Raw genomic sequence first — 6,000 nt, forward strand, 5'->3', positions numbered from 1 at the left:
GCCAGGAAAAGACTGTCTTCCAGGCAGCTAGGAGGAGGGTTTCAAAGCCCACGCCCACGATGACATACTTACTCCAGCAAGGCCACACCCACTCCAGCAAGGCCACACCCACTCCAACAAGGCCACACCCACTCCAGCAAGGCCACACCCACTCCAGCAAGGCCACACCCACTCCAACAAGGCCACACCTCCTAATGGCACCACTCCCGGGGTCAGGCATATTCAAACCACCACAGAGCTCCATTAGAACTCTATCCCTCATCTCCAGTCCACCTGCAACAAACTCATTGTCCGGCTCCTCGATAGCTCCACACTCCCACCTACCAGCAGTAGTTGGGTATGTTTTCCCTTAAGTCAGTGTAAACGCTTCTGTGAGTCCACGGAAGTGACTGTTGAGCTTCCAGAACCCCTCCGATACTCCGGGAGGTGGTCACCTGTCAGTGAGCGTACCAAGCGGTTGGCCTCTGGCCTGATTGGAGCACCCAAAGAGTTACAGCTCTCTGAGGGGAAGCCAGAGCAAAGCAGGCTGCTGGGCCTCATCTAAGGCTACCACTGCCCCGCAGTTGGTGGCAGGCAGCGAGCAGCAGCGGTCAGCTAAGGGCCAAGGTCGAGGCCACCGAGCTGGAAGTGGCTGCAGTCGGGCTTTGCACACCCGGGTGGATTGGCCCAGGTCAAGGTCCAGTGACAAAAGCTTCAGGAGAGAAAACTCTTCTCTGGAGTGTTACAGCTCCATAAGACAGACACTCTCAGATGGTCTTGGGCGGAATAACGCATGCCCTTTATCCCACGTGAGCAGGACCTTGTAAACATTTGGGGGGGGGTGGGATCTAGAGGCAGATGCGTTCCATCGGCTTGGTCTGGGATGCCAGGGATGCCTCATCTGCATGTGGAAAGACATGTGGTCATGACCGATTGTCCCAGTCCTCTCAAAGGGGTATCATGGTCACGTGTTCCAGAACAAGAACCTGGTCAGGAGGGAGTAGATTTAAATGCCTACCCAATTACGATAATTGCTGGGGTTTCTGAATCCGCTCGTCCTTACCAGGTTTTCTGTCTAGTGGCACAGTTCGCTTTCCCACAGTCATCTTCACCAACCCCGTCATCCCCTACCCTTGGCACTGAGATCCTGCAGCTTCCTTCGGGCTGTTGTGACCCTTTCCTCCCTACTCCCTTTTCTCTCCCCAACCCCCAGATGCCTGGAGTACCACAGCTTCTCTCTGCCCTGTGGCTTCTAGAATCTATTGGACTCCATTCCTCATCCTTGTTCCTGAGCTAGGTTTTTCATCACCTTCTGGGAAGCTTTCGGGCCTCATCGAAACCCTGGTACCAGGCGTAGAGTCTCCTTGGGCTGTTTGCTCTGAACTCTGCTGAACCCCGTGATGACACATTAAATGGCTTGGTCTTTGTTTGGTCATCCCTGAGTCCTCGACTACAAAGGTGTCCTCTTTTGACCCCCTGCCCCCTTGTCCTTCTCATCCAGGGGACCACTGTCAACTATAACCTCTCATTCCCCCTTGGGATACCTCTTTACCTGGCACTTGACTTGAAGAGCCCCAAACTGATTCACCTTTGCAATCAAATTTGGCCTCAATATCCCTTAGATAACCAACCCAAATGACCGCCTAGATCCAAGTGTTATTCGGGACCTTTAGAACTCCAGCAAGCAATCAAGGAAACGGGAAGAGATTCCCTATGTCCAAGCTTTCTCTTCTTACCTCTGATCCAAGCTTTCTATCTGCTCTCCCTGTTCCCCAACCCTGCCCCTCCGAGGCACAAGGCCTGAACCTGATGATGCCTGCATTACGTTCAGTCCTGCTCACCAGCCACCCCACATCCCCCATATTGGCCTTAACCCACAGCTCCCTCTCTTCCTCCAGTCCCTTTGGTTTCCCTTCTTCATCCCCAGCAAAAGGCCATCTGCATCAACCCTCTGTGGCACCCACTTTTCAGCCCACTGGAGCCCTTGGTCTTCTGGCTACTTGTTGCCACTCTGTCATGGGATCCCCTCTGCCTCTGTCTACCTGGCTTAATCTGGCCTAACGGGGCCATGTGTTTTTCTTTGCCAGAAGTTGCCAGGGTGGACAGCCTGGTCAGGGTACATGTCCCCTTCTTGTTAAGCAAACTCTCAAATAGAAAAGTGGCTAGGGTCTTCCAGGCTAATTCCTCTACCTTCATTAAAGAATTCCAATATATTACCTAGTCTTACAAGCGCAACATTCATGACATCCCTATGATTCTCACCAATAACCTTCTCCCCAAGGAACAGGCTAGGGCACACCCAGATGAAATTCATCAAACTAATGCTGCCTACCCAGTGGAGGCCAAAGTGGTCTGTAACCAGACCCTGAATGGAACAACAATACCCCAGGGGACATTCTATTTAGGGATCAATTTATCCCTGTAAACTCTGACTGGTCTCTGTAAGGCTGCCCTTAAAGGAGTAAATTATGAAAAAAGCCAAAGAGGTGGTCTAGAATAAACATAAACACCCAACTCAGTTCCTAGACCCCCTTACAAGTGCCCTGTTACAATATACCAGTCTGGATCCTGAGACCTCAGATGAGAAACAACTCCTTATGACCTTCCAGAGTTTCCCTGACATTAGGGTCAAACTTAAACACCCAGACAGGGGACCCCTGACTCCACAGGCAGAAGTTTAGCACTGGCCTTTCAGGGATACCATGAGAGAGATGAAAATGCCTGGAAACAAAGACACCTGATACTAACTAAGGCCTTTCAGCTGGCTGTAGCCACTTCCCAGACTCTCTCCCAAATCCTGAGAACTTCTGGGTCCCTGCTTCAAATACAGTCAGAAATGTCACTGGGCCTGGGCCTTCACAAGCTCTCATAATCTACCTTGACCATGGTCTAAAGTGCCATCAAAAGGGACAACAGGCTGTTCACTGTCCCCATGCCCCTCATGGCATGTGGACATCTGGCCCAGATTGTCCTCTAACTGACCTCTGACCTCTTAGGCATGGACAACTGAGGAAGTCTGGGCTTCCTTGGCTGGACCTCCGCCATTTCTATCAGGGAGCCCTGTGTAGTCATCATGGTATCAGGGTAATCCGTCTCCTTTCTTCTGGACACCGGAGTCACCTTCTTGGTCCTGACTGAGTTTTGGGGACCCACCTCCCCTTCTGATACCCCTGTTGTTGGCGTGGAGGGGTAGCCTCCACCACTTACTTGAATCTTTAGGGGTATCCCCCTTGCCCACCCCTTCCGAATGGTACCAACTTGTCCTATCTTCTTGCTTGGGAAGTATCCTGTAGCCAAGGTGGGAGCCTCTGTTTCCTTTGCTACCCCCACCCACTTGACCCTAGTCTTGCCCATTGTTCCCCTCCTTCCTTTCCTCCAAATCACTCAGTCTGACACACCTTTTCCCTTGCCGGCCTTCCCCGGTGCATCTCCGAGTATGGGACACTCAAAACCCCTCTGTAGCCAAGCTTCATCCCTGTCTCAGCATCCAACAACAAAACCCTTTCACCCGGTCCAAGGAAAGAAGCAGGGTTGCCCACCATCTTGTTCTGGTGATTTGGAAAGTTTTGTCTGTTTTGTGAGTACAGATGGGTCTGTGTTTTCTGGCATGTCTTCAAGTCTTGTGGCAAGCAAGCATGGGAGCCGAGGCAGAAGTGGGTCAGGTTCAGTTGAATATGTGAACGATGCTGACTATTGCTTGTTTTGTTTCTGACGGTTCTCCTTTGAGAATGTGAGCTTTCTGTGTTCTGAGTTGATTGGTATTTATTTTGCTTTCTCTGCTTCTGCCATCCAGCACCCTTATCATGTGGCTCATCATGGATGCTTTGATGGCCAGAACTCAGAACTTACAAAGTAAAAGCTTAGGTAAGTTCTGAGGGTCTAAGGAAACGTCTGAGGTTGTGAAAGCTAGTGTTTTAAAGTGTGTAAATGCAAGTTGTAAAGATATAAGGCAGTAATATAAAGCAATGAAGTATGTTCCAGGTTTCTCCCCCCTCTGTTTTGAAGGTTCAGAGTTTCAACATTGATCCATGGAATTCTGATAAACACTGACTACCATTACCAGTCACAAGCTCAAGATTTTAAATATCCTCTGGTTGTCTTCTGAGGATAGGCTTAAATGTGTTTCTCGTCGTGCTAAAAACATCTCTGTCCAGTCTAGATGTCCAGCTCTTTGGACAGAGGAAAAATGCGCATGCTTTTAGCCCAAAGCTTTCACTGGGACTCAAAGGCATGCCACCTGTTAGCGGCATTTTCTACAATGTGGATTTCAGGACAAACAGCGGGAATGATGATGTATCTAAAACTTTCATCTCTTCTTGAGAACAAAAAAGTTCGTGTAAGCTTCAGGAAATTGAGGGCGTCTTAGGACTTGGATTCACCTCCTGGAGGTTAAACAGACTCCAGATAAGTACAGTCTAAGACTCCCCAGCTGCCTGTTCTGAGGGAGCTCTCTCTTTTGGTCTTGAGACTCTTCCTCCTCTCCCCCAACTACCAGGACTATAGGCCTGAGAGTTCCAAATGCATACATTTGGAACCATAGTTTTCCTTTAAGTTCCTAAACTTTTACTAGTCTGTATCTGTTTCAACAGATTTTCACTCACTTGACAGACACCATCCCAGGATGAGCTGCTGCGAGCCCAGGGCTTGTTGAAAGCTGATGTGGACCAGTCCAGCCGGTGTGATCGCTTCCTGTCTCTTCAGCTCGGTCAGTGAACCAGATGCTTCTGGTGAATGCCCCATTGTCTGAATCCTCTCCTGGTCATTGATTACATTCCATCCTCCCTGAACAACGATGTGGCATCCTAATTTCAGCAGGAGATAATTACAGAAGTGATCACGTCATCCTGATCACCTATTAAAGGCTGGAGTGATAGGTCAAAAGGAAACTAAGTCTCCTGCATAGGGACAAAATGACTGCTGATAGTTGCCCAACGACACACTTGGAAAGTTACCTGTTAAAATCACATAGACCCAACCTATCAACTGAAATATTCAGCTGAAATAGTTCTACGATATGAAAGGGCCCTCGGCCTGCTTAATGCAGGAAAAGGAAGTTATTGTGCGCGGAGACTCGTGTTCTGTTGGATCTACTGGAAATTGATCCACAAGTCATTTGTTTTCTTTCATACATCAGTGACATTTGTATGTCTGGTATATCTGTGTGTATGTGTGTCCATATGCTATGCTTCTCATGTGGAGGTCTGAGGTTGACGTGAGGAAGTCAGTTCTCTCCTTCCACCATGTGTGTTCCAGGGACTGATTTAACTCAGGTCATCATGTTTGGTGGCAAGCCCCTTTAGCCACTGAGCCATCTCACCATCCCCAAGTCATCTATTTAAAAAGTAACTTCATCAATTCTGCCCTTTAAAATCTTCCTTTCCTTCTCTCTCCCTCCTTTTATTTTGAGACGGATCTCATGTGTCTTGAGGCAGCCTCAAACTGGTCACGTGGCTAAGGTGAGCCTTCAATTGGATATGTAGCTGAGGCTGGCCTTAAACTGGTTGTGTTGTGTAGCTAAGGCTGGCCTCAAAATGCTGATTCTCAGCTGGGCAGTGGTGGTGCACACCTTTAATCCCAGCACTTGGGGGCAGAGGCAGGTGGAGCTCTGAGTTTGAGGCCAGCCTGGTCTACAGAGCAAGTTCCAGGACAGCCAGGGCTATACAAGAGAAACCCTGCCTGGAAAACCAAAACCAAAACAACCCCTCCTTCCTGCATCTCTCCAGTGCAAGGACCACGCTCTGGCTTGACCCTGTTCTTTTTTTCACAACCCAATGCATCATCTTTGAATTGAGTAGACCTTAGTTCTGACCAGTGCATGATACACACACAACTGGCGGTTAGTTTTACTTTTCTAGGATTTATTGATCTCTCTGCTTCTTCCAGTAGGACCATGTTCCTCTAGCTATTTCTATATTCGTCTATCTATATGTTTATATATTTACAGTTGGTATACGGCAGTGCACATGTGCAGAATTTGTACATCCAGATGACTTCTTTTGTGTTTCTGATCTCTTTTGAAGA

This window comes from Grammomys surdaster, unplaced genomic scaffold (assembly GCF_004785775.1).
Source record: "Grammomys surdaster isolate TR1022 unplaced genomic scaffold, NIH_TR_1.0 273, whole genome shotgun sequence".
In the NCBI taxonomy this organism is placed as follows: Eukaryota; Metazoa; Chordata; class Mammalia; order Rodentia; family Muridae; genus Grammomys; species Grammomys surdaster.